Raw genomic sequence first — 14,950 nt, 5'->3', positions numbered from 1 at the left:
TAGGAAGGTAAACATATTATCTATTCTACTTCAGACTTGCATGGGCAAAGATCGCAAATTTGGGGCTCTTGAAGAATGAAATTATCGATTTCTCCTCATGAGAAAACAAGTGTAACATACAAACAGCAAAGGGCTGAAGCATATGAAGCAATGGTCTGAGGTGAGCAATGGACATTTGATGAAAGCTTTCGATCCCCGTAAATAGGGGCCAGTAAATGTTAATGATATTATGACATGGGTGAAAATATGACGATGCTATATTGCTATCACTATGAATATGAGAGACTTGACTAGGAACAGGCTTACCTCATTGAACATATTTTGCAGTGGCCAACTCAGAGTATGTGACCCATCAACCAGACTACTTCTTTTGAAACTACTTCTCTGAGTTCTGTTCATATATTTATTTTAATTTGAAGCAGCTTGTCATGGATTTGACATAGCCACTTCTATATACTTGCCATTGAGTAGAAATTTACATCTATTGCTTGAGTAGCAATGCGCACTACTGCGGTCAACTCGGTGTGCAACAATGCACGGATTAGCTGGGTCTTCAATGTTTTGACCAATATGAAGAGGCAAACATAGCCTTGCCAAAGTTTATCAAACTATCCTTTCGATCAATATAAACAAATCATAATATATGCACTTCTTGACTCATGATATGACATACACACGATCTGTGCATATGCACAAATCTGCTTTTTGTTAGATTCAAGGACTGATTGCTATTAGTAGCAGACTCTTACTCTGTGAATGTGAAATCAAATATGTTGTTGGTGAGTAATATACTATGCGTAGGATAGTTACAAAATTGTACTTTAACTCGCTTATTTACAAGCATAAAGCAAGTCAAGGCTACAACATCAGTACACATTTCGGATGTCGTGGGCCTTTCGAATCCAATCCAAATTGTCAACTAAACGTTTACCGTATGCCTCATGGTTATTTTTTCAATTTTAGGATGCTGCTATACAAGCTAATATCATGGAACTTCAACCAAATCGTAAAGGATCGTTATCAAACAGCTTATATTCCAAGGTAATCATTATCATTCAGCTAATTTGCAAATTTCCATGTATAGGCTAAGGCAGTGGTTCCCAACGTGGGCGATCTCGCCCCCCAGGGGGCGATTTGGCGGTCTAGGGGAGCGAAAATGACGAAGGGGGCGAAAATGGACAGAGGGGGCGACGGGGGGCGAAAATAGAAAGGGGCGATAGGGGGGCGATGACGCGTCAAAACGGCTGACCATTTTTTTTTAGTCAACCCACGGAAATTTAGTTACAAAAGTGTGTCAAATTAGACATCGAGCCGAAAATTTGACCTTTTTTTTTAGTCAACCCGCCGGTGATTACAGTTTGTATGCCCAATTTTCGGTACACAAAATTTTGGGGGCGATGATCGGTGTTGGCCTTGAAAAGGGGGCGATGGGTCGAAAAAGGTTGGGAGCCACTAGGCTAAGGCAAGTCAAGGTTTCCTAATCAGACCTGTATCTGCGGTCGCTTTGAATCGATTCTGTAAGTCAATATCGCCCAACTAGAAAACGTTTCGTGTTTTGGATTAATACCAAGTAGTCAAATTTAAATCGAGTCCATGCATCTCTTTCTCTGATTATTTTTTAAATTTTAGGATGCTGCTTAAAGACTGCATGCTCCAAGAGCAAGATTATATCACTGGAACTAACCGAGTTTAGGAGTATGCTACGACAACTGAAAGACTCGTTATCAAGCCAGCAGGTATGGCAACTTTGTTAACGACACCTGATGTCAACTTTCGTAGTCGCATATATGAGATAAACCAAAGCAGATATGGTCAAAGTTACTAGCGTTGCTACTCAAGTCTATGTAGAAATACCCCGTCAATTTGTACTCGATTACAAGTAGATGCAACAGTTCCCAATACAAGTCAAAACTACGTCAAGTGGAAGTAGAATACGAAATGTCGGAAAAATAGTCAAGTATGGTAAGTAGTTTTTCGGAAGTTTGTACTTTGAAAATTGCAATATGAATCTTCGCGACTAATATAAAATTACTAATGGCATATGACACTACTAACAGGAACAATCTTCAAAGATATATTCAGTTATTCCTGGCACAGGTGGTGTTGCTAGACTTGGACAACTAGATATTCCAGTTGTCTAATTATACTAATTGAAGCTATTCTAATTTGTGAAATGTTTCTATGCTCTAATTCTAATTCTAATCGAATTTATGAAATCTTTCTATGGTCTACGGTAATTTTAATTCTAATCTAATGTCTGGGTTTCCTGAAAAGGCTACAGGAGAACCGTAGAATGCGAGACGAGCCAAACTTGCGGTGCAGGAGGGGTGTTCAAAAATGACTTTTTATTCTCAAATTCTACTCGCTACTTGATAAAATTGTTAGGTTACCTTATTGAAGCTTGCGCACTAAGTTTGGTTTGATTCCAACCAGCAGCCGCATTGCTACTGGAGAAGAAAGCTTTTAAATTTATTATATTAAAATGAGTCAAAATTTTCTGTTCACCCATGAAATTGTTGTCTATAAACGATGCCCACCAAATTTGCCACAATTCAAACCAGCCTGATCGGAGTTACTGATGTCGAAAAATTTGGATTTGAATAAAATAGTATTTACGGTGGGCACAACTGTAATAACTGATTATAGAATCGGTCACCGTAAAAATACTATTATATTAAAATCCAATATTTTTCAACGGCAATAACTCCGCTTCCACTAGTTGGAATCGAGCCAAATCGGTTGAGCAATGTTTCTATAGAAAACCTAACAATTTAATGGGGTGAACAGAAAATTTCAAATCTTCTTTTATTCATTTTCATATAATAAATAAAAAACTTTCTTCTCCTGTAGCAATGCGGCTACTGGTTGGAATCGAACCAAATTTGGTGTGCAGGCTTAAATTAGGTAACCTTACAATTTTATCAATTAGCCAGTACGATTTGAGAAAAAAATCCATTTTTGAAGACCCCCAGCGCACATATCAGATGAGTTTAGAATCCAATCCAAATTGTTAACTAAACGTTTATACCTCATGGTTATTATTTCAATTTTAGGATGCTACTATACAAGGTCATGTCAGGGCATTTCAACCAAGTCGACGTCGCATTGAACCATAAAACCGTATGCTGCGAAACAGTGATGGATCTTTATCAACAGCAGATATTGCAAGGTGATCATTAGCATCCAGCTAATTTGCTAATTTCCATGTATAAGGCAAGTCACGGTTTTCTAATCAGACCTTTATCTGGGTCGCTTTGAATCCATTCTGAAAGTCAATATTGCCCAACTAGAAAACTTTTCGTGTTTTTGCATTAATACCAAGTAGTCAAATTTAAATCAAGTCCATGCATCTCTTTCTCTGATTTTCTTCTAATTTTAGGATGCTGCTTAAAGACTGGATGCTGCAAGAGCAAGATTATATCATAGGAACTAACCGAGTTTAGGAGTTTGCTGCGAAAACTGAAAGACTCGTTATCAAGCCAGCAGGTATGACAACTTTGGTAATGACTAGGGCAATTTTTTTTGACCTAAAACATGGAAGATTTTGACCTAAAAAATCTAAATTTTGACCTTTTTTTACTTGAAAAAAATGAAATTTGACCAAATTTTGACCTCACGTATGCAAATTAGGTGTTTTCGCATATAATGTTAAAATTGTACTACCTATCTTCATTTCTGGTTGGAACTGTCTGTCCTTACAAAGTAGATTGGGCTGAAAAAACGTTTTTGGCTCAAAAACTGACAGATTTTTACATGAAAAACTAGTATTTTAACGAAATCTGACCCTATGAAGAATTCCAGTAGTTACATTTCGTATTCTGGTGGAAATAATTAAAATTTGTTGTAGTACAACGAAAGATCCTTTCCTACATTCTCGGGTAGAAAGTATCTGTCCTTACTATGTAGCTTGCCAAGAACGGAGAAAGAACGTTCAACAGCAGCATTTGTTGGCTGACAACACTCAAGTTGTGTGCACACTGCTAGTGACAAAGCGTGTTGCTTCATTCTGACAATGTTGTCTATATCACAATTTTTAAGCTTGCGCTTCTTGATATAAGAACCATGCAATGTCCAAGCATTCTTGCTTCAGCTAGGATATTGTGGTACGTTGACCATAAAACCATGTCCATATTTGTTTCATTTGACCCTTTATGATTCACAATGAGCAGACGATGGTCCGTTTACAACGGTAGGCCTATAAAGTAGGCTACAAGCTGTAAAATATCAAATGATAAGTTCACCGACAGCGCAAAATCTACGATACAAACGAAATGCAGAGGTCAAAAATGTTTGACTTTGTAAACAATTTTGACAAATTTTGTAAACAATTTTGACAAATTTTGACCTAACGCTACAATTTTGACCTAATTTTGACTTTTTTTGACATGTCAAAAAAAATTGCCCTAGTAATGACACCTGATGTCAACTTTCGCAGTCGCATCTATGAGGTAAACCAAAGCAGAGATGGTCAAAGTTACCAGCTTTGCTACTCAAGTCGATGTAGAAATACCAACTTCAAATTATACTCGATTACAAGTAGATGCAACAGTTCCCAATACAAGTCAAAACTAGGCCAAGTGAAAGTAGAATACGAAATGTTGGAAAAATAGTCAAGTATGGTACGCAGATTTTCAGAGGATTCTACCTTGAAAATTGCGATATGAATCTTCGCGACTAATATAAAATTACTAATGGCATATGACACTACTAACAGCAAAAATCTTCAAAAACATATTCAGTTATTTCTGATATAGGCGGTGTTGCTAGTATTCTAGTTGTCTAATTATCCTAATTGAAGCTATTCTAATTTGTGAAACGTTTCTATGCTCTAATTCCAATTCTAATCGAATATATGTAATCTTTCTATGGTCTATTTTTAGGTCTAATCTAATGCCCGGTTTTCCTGGGTACGTTACAGAAGAACTGTCTAGTGCGAAACAAGCCAAGCTTGCTGTGCAGCAGGGGTGTTAAAAATGAATCTTTATTCTCAAATCCTTCTGGCTACTTGGTAAAATTGTTGGATTACGGAATTGAAGCCTAAACACCAAATTTGGTTCAATTCCAACCAGTAGCCACATTGCTACAGGAGAAGAAAGTTATTTTATTTTATTTATTATTTAAAAATTAGTAAAAAAATTCAAAATTTTTTGTTCACCCATGAAATTGTAAGGTTGTCTATAGAAACGATGCCCACCAAATTTGCCTTAAATCAAACCAACCGAAGCGGAGTTATTGATTTCGTAAAATTTGGATTTGAATAAAATAGTATTTACGGTGGGCACAACAGTCATAAATGATTAAAGAATCGTTCACCGTAAATACTATTTTATTCAAATCCAAAATGTTGTGACGGCAATAACTCCGCTTCCACTGGTTGGAATTGAGCCAAATCGGTTGAGCATTGTTGCTATAGACAACCTAACAATTTAATGGGGTGAACAGAAAATTTTAAATCTTTTTTCGTTCATTTTCATATAATAAATAAAAAACTTTCTTCTCCTGTAGCAATGCGGCTACTGGTTGGAATCAAACCAAATTTGGTGTGCAGGCTTCAATTAGGTAACCTAACAATTTTATCGAGTAGCCAGTAGATTTGAAAGAAAAAGTCATTTTTGAACACCCCTACTGTACAGTAGAAATTTGCTATTCTCATGCACATAAGATGAACTATGATTTGATGATGACGGAGTTTGATTCAACTTTTGGCGATTTCAGTAATTCTAATTCTAATCTAATTTGAAAAAAACTGTTAGGTAGAATTATAATTTTAATCTAATTTCCAACTGTGTAGCTCAAATTTTAATTCTACTCTAATTCGAAAAAAAAAACTTGTAGTTGTAATATAATTCCAATCCAATTTGGAAAAAGGGAACGTTTTCTAGCTGTCCAAGTCTGCCTGTTACATGCGGTTTGCATGAACACTATCCATCAATTTCCATCTTGTCGATGCCTAATTGCCCACACATACAGTGATCGTGTGTGAACATGTTTCCTATAGCGGTAAGTTCACCCTATCGGACCACAGTCTGTGCTGCAATGCCTTAGCAAGTGTAACATCTGATTTTTTGTAAGTACTTTGTGAAAATATATATACTTTGTAATGGCTTCTATTTTTGTGGTCGTTCATTAAGTTATGCATGTTAGCATATGTGCCTGTTATTTGGGTTGTGAATATGCATTTTGATCTCAGGATGATGCCACAAGATCTTGCTGAAGATAGTGACTCAGCCTTCGCCGTACAAGAGTGTTTTTTGGAAACCTGGAGGAGGCGACTTCCCAATACTACATGGGCAATGTTCTTCGAGCAGTATTTTCAGTGAATTTTTCTCTCCGTCGATGGGATCTCTTTTTTTGTTATTTCGCGAAATATGTTTCCATTTTATGTTATTATGGTTCAATTGATATCGAATATATGCAATCAAGAAAGTTTATTTGCAATAGCGTGCCATTTGGAAGAAGATGCAGGATTTCAAGTGGGGTGTATATGTTGAAATTCCGCCCCAATCAATTCTAATGGCTAGGGTGAGATATCCGATATACACCGCAAGGAATGGGGTGGATTCTGGTCATTCACACCGGCAGGGTTACGTAAGTTCTGTTTTCGTGTACCACCTTTTGGGGTGTGTATAACCACTCTTTTCGCTAAGAGTGTAGTTTTGTTGCACGTTTCGATCATGTTACAAGTGAAATCACCAACTATATTTTCGAAAATAGTATCAATACCAATTTGTAGTTTCAATGTTCAATTCTGGGTTGCCACAAAGATAGATCTTGCAATTCGATAGTCAACTCCGATAAACTGTCGAAGTGCATCTAAGCTATTTCTTCAGACGTTGGGATTGTAAACTGATTTTGCTCAACTAACCCGGGCTCGAGTCTTAACTCCTCGACACAAACCACTAAACCAGTGCACAGCTATATCTAAACATGGATTTCTTATTTAGATCTATCGAACTTGATCCCTGTAATCAAGTATCTGAGGAAGTGCCTGTTGCAGATGTGCCTGACAGCGATCGTAACGGAGCAGCTTGTCGACAAGAAATAGTCCGCAACCATTTCTTGTCTGTACAAAGAAACCAAATCTAGTCGTTTCCAAACCAGTATTTCTTGGGCTACTATAACATGATTACCACTCAACAAAATTCTGTATTGCCATAACATAGCGTCATAATGAAAATTTGGTACACGGTTCATTTATTTAGGCTTTCTGCTTTCCTTTTGTAAATTTCCATTTTTGCTTTGTGTTCCTCCTCAAGAAACTTCATTTCAGCTTTGTATTTCTCCATTTTAACTTCTTGTTCCTGCCTTTGTTGTTCTATCTGCAGGTCTATTTGTTTCATTTTCGCCTCGTGCTGCTCAGACAAACTTCTCAAAATAAAATCATTGACCTCGTTTTGTGCTTTCAATTTTTTCTTGGTATGCTGAGTATATCCTGAAGAGCTAGCATTTTCTGGTTGAGATTTCATCGTACTATTGAGGAAAACATTATTCCCTGAGGTTGTAATGACAGGAGCCTCACCAGAGTTGGATACAGAACTGCTGTCCATGTCTGTACTATCCATGCATTCTGCATCAGTCACATGGATTACGACCTCTTGGACAGGTTGGGTAGAACTACTAAAATCACCATCAAAGTCATTTGGCAAAGGGTCGAACTGTGCGGAATCGCGCTGTAGATTTTTTTTTGAAATCTCATCAACTTCGGGTGGAGGCGGGCCTCCCCCAGTAGCTTTCGTTGCCATACGCTCCCGAGAGATATCAGTTTTTGCTCTGCTCTTCATGTTCTGCCATAGTTTTTTGAGCTGTATGACTGTCAACTTCTGCACATCAGGCATCGCATTGTATTCTTTACTGATCTTCTCCCAAGCTTCATTCTTATGTTGGATTGATTTGGCATCACTTTTTTTGGACTCGACAACCCTCATAAAGTTGTCTACGAGAGAATGCAGCAACTCCTTCTCTCTTTGGGTTCTCCTACGAGAACGACTACATTCACTTGCAATGTCCATCATCAGTCAGAGAGCTAACAAGTCCAGTTCAAGCTTCCCTGTGATCAAACTTGAAAAAAGCACTCAAACTTGGAAAAATACCCTCGAGTGTGGAGATTCCGAATCTTCTAGAATACCGTGAGTTCTCACAAGAAGCTCACACTCAAGAATGCGCACCTCAAACTGACCTTAAACTTGAGATTTGAGTTACGTTATTGAATACCATTTGTTCTTGTTTGGGGCACTCAAGCAATGCTTGAGCACCGAGTTGTGTTCTTGAATACGGGCCTAAGTGTTGGAATGACTCGAGTCATGACTTCACTTCAGTCACATTTTTCGTATGACTCGAATCAACTTGAGTCACTTTGCTGAAATGATTTGACTTGACTTGACTCGGCGTTTCAGAAATGTGGATTGAATCGTGACTCGAAGCAAAATTTCCGAGTCAATTTCAAGTCATCAAGTAATCGGTGTCGTCTAATTCGATGTATCTTTCGTTCGGATTGTCCGCGATACGCCGGTGTAAGTTTGATTAGAGCTTAGAGCTCACGTTTTCGTACTAGCAGTAGGCAGGATTGGCAATTGGCTCATTTGGGAGTCAAATCTAGAAAGTTTTGATTATTTTCATGTTGGTTGGCACCGGAAATTTGAGTTTGGCACGCTGGCGCTATCCTGGCATTTACGGCGTTCTTCAGCTATCACAGGGAAAATTTGTTAACAGGACATTTAGATCAGTATCAATTGCTGTTTACTGGTGCGCCTGTGATGTTAGAATTAGAGAAATATGGAATTGCAGTGGGCTTATAATGTCTCACGCCCTATGAATCGTCGTCTTTCATTACCGTGAATCGAAATATTCGGTCGCAGGTCACTGTATGTGCTGACCATGGCAAAATCTAGTTTGTAATGCAAACTCTATCATTCGCCACTTAGGCTACTAAAAAATGTTCTCTTCTCTCTTGAACATATATGAACCAGGGTTGTAATGACTCGAGTCACGATTTTTTGTTGACTCGACTTGACTTTTTTCAAATATGCGACAAATGACTCGACTCGAATCGAGTCCATTTGTGTATTGACTCGACTTGAACTCGAGTCATTGTGCATGACTCGAACCAAGTCGTATGACTCGAGACTAGGACAGCCAAGACAGACAGTGAAGTCACCGCATTATTGGTAGCCTGATTCGTCTAACAGGGCCATAAACTGTTGACACTGAGGAAAATTACGATAATATGAATGTGGGCCCTTCTATATCACTCTAGCAGAGTTGAAAAAAGTTGGTTGCACTGGATTTAACTCAAAACAGAACAGTGGACATAATGACTTGAACTCGGACTCGAGTAACAGCACTATGACTCGACCCTCTACTGCTAATCACTGACTTGGACTCGGACTTGACTCGGTGTTGGATTGAAAATGAATAGACTTGACTCGAGTCAAATCTATAACAGTGAGATTGACTTGTGACTCGTAACCTTGTGACTTGGTTAAAACCCTGATATGAACCGAGTCCAGGACTAGATCGTTAAGGCATATACATACATTGCGTGATGCCGCTAAGTGAGCTGATCTATTGGGAAGTTTGCCTAGTTCATCTTCGAGCCACTTTTATTGTAGAACTGTGGACGTTTACAGATTTAACTCAACGTGATGACCCTGTATAGAGCAAAATGTATTACACCAATAACATCAATAATCGTTGGGTTATAATTTTCATCTGAACAAGTAACACACAATGTACAATGCGATAAGACACAAGACGATGTAACAAACAGATAGGAGGATTTCGAACGACACGCATCAGTAGCGATCCTTTACTCTAACATCAACCTCGGCCTATAGAGTGCCCGATGCCACAGTTCTCTTTGATGATGATCTTTTTTGAAGCCGCGGCCCTTCTACTAGTTCAGGGGTTCTCATATGGTGGGCCACAGAGTATTTTGAGGTGGGCCACAGGGCTATTTAGAAAATTTCAGAATTAATCAAAGCTTAGCTATATTTCTTATGTTATTCGCCCAAAATATATTCGTATTACCTAATTATAAGTAGGCTACATAAAGCTTTTCATCCGACTCTGATTGGACGTAGTGGCGCGTGTGAAGTCAGCATGTACAAATCCAAAACGCTAGGGAGAAACGGTGGCTTTTTCTACTGGCTATGACAACCTACGGCTAACAGCAACTGAAATAATTTCAAGCGTATAATAACTGGAAGATAATGCTGAAGTAACCAAGTATTCCGGCAGGGTCCAGAGGTGGTCAAAGTAGTCAAGAAAGCTACTCAAGTAGAAGTAGAAGTAGCGACGAAAAAAATCTACTCAAGTACGAGTAGAAGTACTTCTTCCATAAGCAACCTAAAACTACTTGAAGTAGAAGTAGATTTCACTGACTTTAAAAGTACTCAAGTAAGTAAGTAGTTGTGAAAACGATCCTAATTCGTTCACATGGATACTAAAAAGGTGCAAATTGAGCTATGCGAAAGGTGACGAGCTTGATTCATATTGATGCATACCAACAGGTATCCAATTTTCGATATATTTTCCGGAAATTAAAGGCATTACTACACTTGCTTTTATACTTCAACATGTATGTTATCCAGAAAAAATAACTGATATTAATTATAACTCAAAGTATATGATACTGGGAATTAAAAGTAAAATGTAAATGCTACTTCCAAAACTGGAACATGTATTTCATGCCTTTAGTCAGGGTTGTAATGACTCGACTCGAGTCACGATTTTTTGGTGACTCGACTTGACTCGAGTCACTTTCTTAAAAATGAAAAATGACTCGACTCAACTCGGGTCAATTTGTTGAATTGACTCGACTTGTACTAGAGTCCTTGCGCATGACTCGGAGTCCGAGTCTCAGACCAAGTCATATGACTCTAGACTGGGTGTACCAAGACAGGCATTTTATTGTAATCTCGAAGAATAGTAAAGTTATCACACTATAATTATTTTTTCTATCAGTACTAACATTTTAAAATACTACCAGAAACTGTTATAAGTGAGGAAAATTAGTATATTATAAATGCGAACCATTAGATATCACCAAACAGAGTAATAAAAAGTGGGTTTAACAAGACTTTAACCGGAAACAGAGCAGTCAACACAATGACTTGGACTCGGACTCGAGTCAAAACACTATGACTTGGACTCGACACTCTACTCCGTGACATGGACTCGGACTTGACTCGGTACTGAATTGAAAATGACTCGACTGGACTCGAGTCAAGACTATAAAAGTGAGATTGACTTGTGACTTGGAACCTTTTGACTTGGTTACAACCCTGCCTTTAGTCCAGATAGTTTCAAAGGTGATATGCTAAAGCAGCTCTAAAACCAAAAAAAGTCAGAGTCCACTTTTCCAGATTAGGACGCGCCATGGACATGCTAGATTACGATATGACAAGTAAATGCTAGATTGCGAAACATCAGTTTCAAACGTTATATTGAGCCATATAAACTGCGATGAATTATTTCATATGGGCGAAGGATGACAATGTGGTGTAAACGGAACCACTCCAACCCGCGACCTAAAATATATTCAACGATACTTTCGTGAAAACATACTGGTCACTCCGTATCCACTGCGCGCGAAGCGCGACGAAAACTCTTCGCTTTATTCAACTTTTATGAAAATTAAATGTTGATACTCCATGAACACCGCCCCGAAATTTCTCAGGCTATCTTCCTGATTGGAAGATTGAACTACTTCTACTTGCAAAACTGAAAATAGCGAAAAGTAAGTAAGTAGATCACCAAATATTACGAAGTAGAAGTAGAAGTAGCGAAAATCAGATCTACTTGAGTAAGTACCAGAAGTAGAGGAAAACTACTCTTGAGTACTTCGAAAAAGTAGAAGTACTTCGTTACTGACCACCTCTGGCAGGGTCATATGTCGTATGCCGTTGAAAGGGGTATGCAATGAACTCGCGATGAAGTGCAATTGATGTACAGATTTACAGTACATCGGCAGGCCGTATTATTGTAAGCTGAAAATAGCCATAATTGCAAATTATTAGTAACTTCTTGCGAAGGTATACTGCACCGCCACAACGAATCTTAATGGATTGAGGATTTATCGGAGCGCATTAATCTTTGAAGTCGGTTTGAAATGTCCTGCCTGGAAATTGATTGTACCATTGGATTGCATATTCTGACATCGCAACTTCTGTTGTTTTGGTACAAGACATACAAAGTACATCATGGATATTGAAAAATCTTTCTCCACTTCTCTGTAGCATTCCATTCACCAATGAATTGTTCGATGCTGGTCCAGAATGATTATAATATCCCCCACAATAGTATCACTAAAGTCCCAATCACACAGTGCGCGGATCTGATCATCGTGTTTCGCGACGCGAACGGAGCAGCGGATGAAAATAATCTATACTTAGGAGTTTTAGTTTATGATCTACCAGGTCCGTAACTGCCCCACCCATACCCCCGATTGGGAAAGCTCGAAGGGGCCCAAGATTATCTAGCTGGTCGTTTGTTGGAGAATATTTATTCAACTTGAAATTTCTTTTCGCACTTCGCGCGATTTCATATCCCGGGAGTTCGAGATTTTAATATCACAAGTTGGAGAAAAATGTGCATATTATAGAGAAATAGGCATATGGGCGCTGTCGTTGACGACGCATTAAACAGGATTATCACTCCAAGATAACAGGTAGGTCACAGCACATTTTTAAACCGGAAAATGGGTCACGGCATAGAAAGGGCTGAGAATGCCTGTCGTCCCGGTCTTTCTTGTCGTCGTAAGAACGGCGACAGCTGGAAGAGGAGCCCAGTTGAACCTCGGACAGGAATCGAACCCGGTGCGCCAGCTTAGTAGGCGTTTATCGTTACCACTACGCTATCTCCCCCAAGAGGTACGACCTTCTTTCGCAGCCTAATTTAAGCTTTATTGGACGGTTGAAGCTCATTTCTCTTTATATATGAGGTCATTTCAGAGACTAAAGTCGATGAAACTGAACTGTACAAATATCTGTGTTGTCACGCGCAAGGCCTAAAGAGCGATAGGCGTCACTGTAATATCGTACATTGTAAAATATTAATAACAGTGGTAGTAGGCTATCGCCATAATAATCTCAAAGCAATGTATCTCCGTATCTCTGTCCTATAGATTGCTCAGTGTTAACGTTTACCAATCCTCTTGTACGATTTAAATCGAGCGAATATAGCATATGCGTTTATATTGGTCGCCCACAGGAGTAGGCTTAAATTGTATCTCATGTGTGTGTAGATGAGCAGTGCATTCAATTAATTGCATCATATCACTTTGTTTCTACCTTTGAAGTTTCTTATTCGATCCTCTATGGTTACCTGCCCACGATCTGACATATCGACCTCGCCAACCGACACGTACCCCATTCATTTTTGTCGCTTCTCTTTATGTCAGCCTTTTTTTTAAATCCAGTGTGCATGCCGTTTATTTCCATACTTATAGTCCAGGGGTTCTCAAAGGGTGGGCCAAAGGAGCATTAGAGGTGGGCCACAAAGCTATCCAGAAAATTTTAGAATTAATATAAGTTTAGTTAGATTTGTTATGGTAATCGCTAAAATATATTCACATTATCTAATTATATGTAGGCTACGTAATGCTTTTCATACGACTCTGATGAGACGTAGTGGTAGAGTCAGTATGTACAAGTCGCAAACGGGAAACAGAAACGGCGGCATTTTACACTGGCTATGACAACCTACGGCCAACATAGCTACTAAAATAATTTTGAGTATATAATAACTAGAAGGTAATGCTGAATTAACCAAGTATTCCGGCAGAGTCATATGTCGTATGCCGTTGAAAGGGGTGTGCATTAAACTCGGAATGAAGTGTAATTGATGTATAGATTTTCTGTACTTATGCAAGTCCTATTATTCAAGATAAAAATAGTAATAATTGCAAATTATTAGCAACTTCTGGTGGAGGTATACTTCACCACCGCAACGAATCGTAATGGATTGAGGATTTAGCGAAGGGCAATAATCTTTGGAGTGAGTTTAAAATGTCCGCCCTGGAAATCATTGTACATAATGTAATAGTCACATGAATTGATTGTATCATTGGATTGAATATTCTGACATCGCAACTTCAGTTGGTTTGGTACAAGACATATACAATGTGCATTGTACAGTATGCATATTCAAAAAATCTTTCTCCACTTTTCAGTAGTACCTCATTCGCTAATGAATTGTTTGAAGCTGACCCAGAATGATTATATTATTCCCCACAATAGTGGAACTAAAATTCCAATCACGCTGCGGATGCGTGCATTTGATCATTGTGTTTCGCGACGGGAATGGAGCAGCGGACGATCATAATATACACAGGAGTTTTAGCTTATGATCTACCAGGGCCGTAACTGCTGCACCTAAACCCCCAATTACGGGAGTTTGAAGTGGCCCAATATTATTTCGTTGATCTGCCGACCATCGTATACTCGACCGTGAATCACGTGTTGCGCATCTATCCGTAGGTTAGTTATCGATATCCAAACAATAACTAAAACCTGTCGCCGGACTCACTCAAGCATATCATAACACCACATCTCTCTTTTTAAGTGGAGGTAATATCAACAATACAACAGTACTAACAATATGTGCAGTGCACGTACACGTGCACGTACAAGAGACATAACATCGACAATACAACAGCAATAACAATTTATACACTGCCCTTGCACGGTTAGCAATAGCAGGGCATTTAAACTTGATACACAGTAACTAACATGGGGGTGGTACACTACGCCGAGGTAATTATAAGATACCATCTATGCATCATATCAAACATTGCAATTAACATCATCCATACTCACATCCACCTGTATCATATAAAAACTGGAAAGCGAAAGCAGATTAGATTCGTTCATATGACAGCTGCCACAAAATGACGATGGATGTGCATTGTGCACAATAATGGAAAACATTTGTCTTTCTTGATAGCAGTACT

At 38.6% G+C, this 14,950-nt stretch overlaps 1 long non-coding RNA gene across 1 annotated transcript; it reads left to right on the top strand.

Annotated features, from left to right (window-relative positions):
- The first annotated feature begins 201 nt into the window (after positions 1-201).
- Positions 202-6,426, top strand: LOC145436105 (uncharacterized). The gene is made up of 5 exons (XR_013914176.1): positions 202-1,041; positions 1,630-1,736; positions 3,054-3,169; positions 3,380-3,486; positions 6,191-6,426. It is a non-coding gene; the product is annotated as an uncharacterized LOC145436105 (long non-coding RNA).
- Positions 6,427-14,950: the final 8,524 nt, after the last annotated feature.

This window comes from Botryllus schlosseri, chromosome 3 (genome assembly GCF_051294905.1).
Source record: "Botryllus schlosseri isolate E-star chromosome 3, Bs_hap1, whole genome shotgun sequence".
Classification (NCBI taxonomy): Eukaryota; Metazoa; Chordata; class Ascidiacea; order Stolidobranchia; family Styelidae; genus Botryllus; species Botryllus schlosseri.
This window is presented reverse-complemented; position numbering and strand designations above follow the sequence as displayed.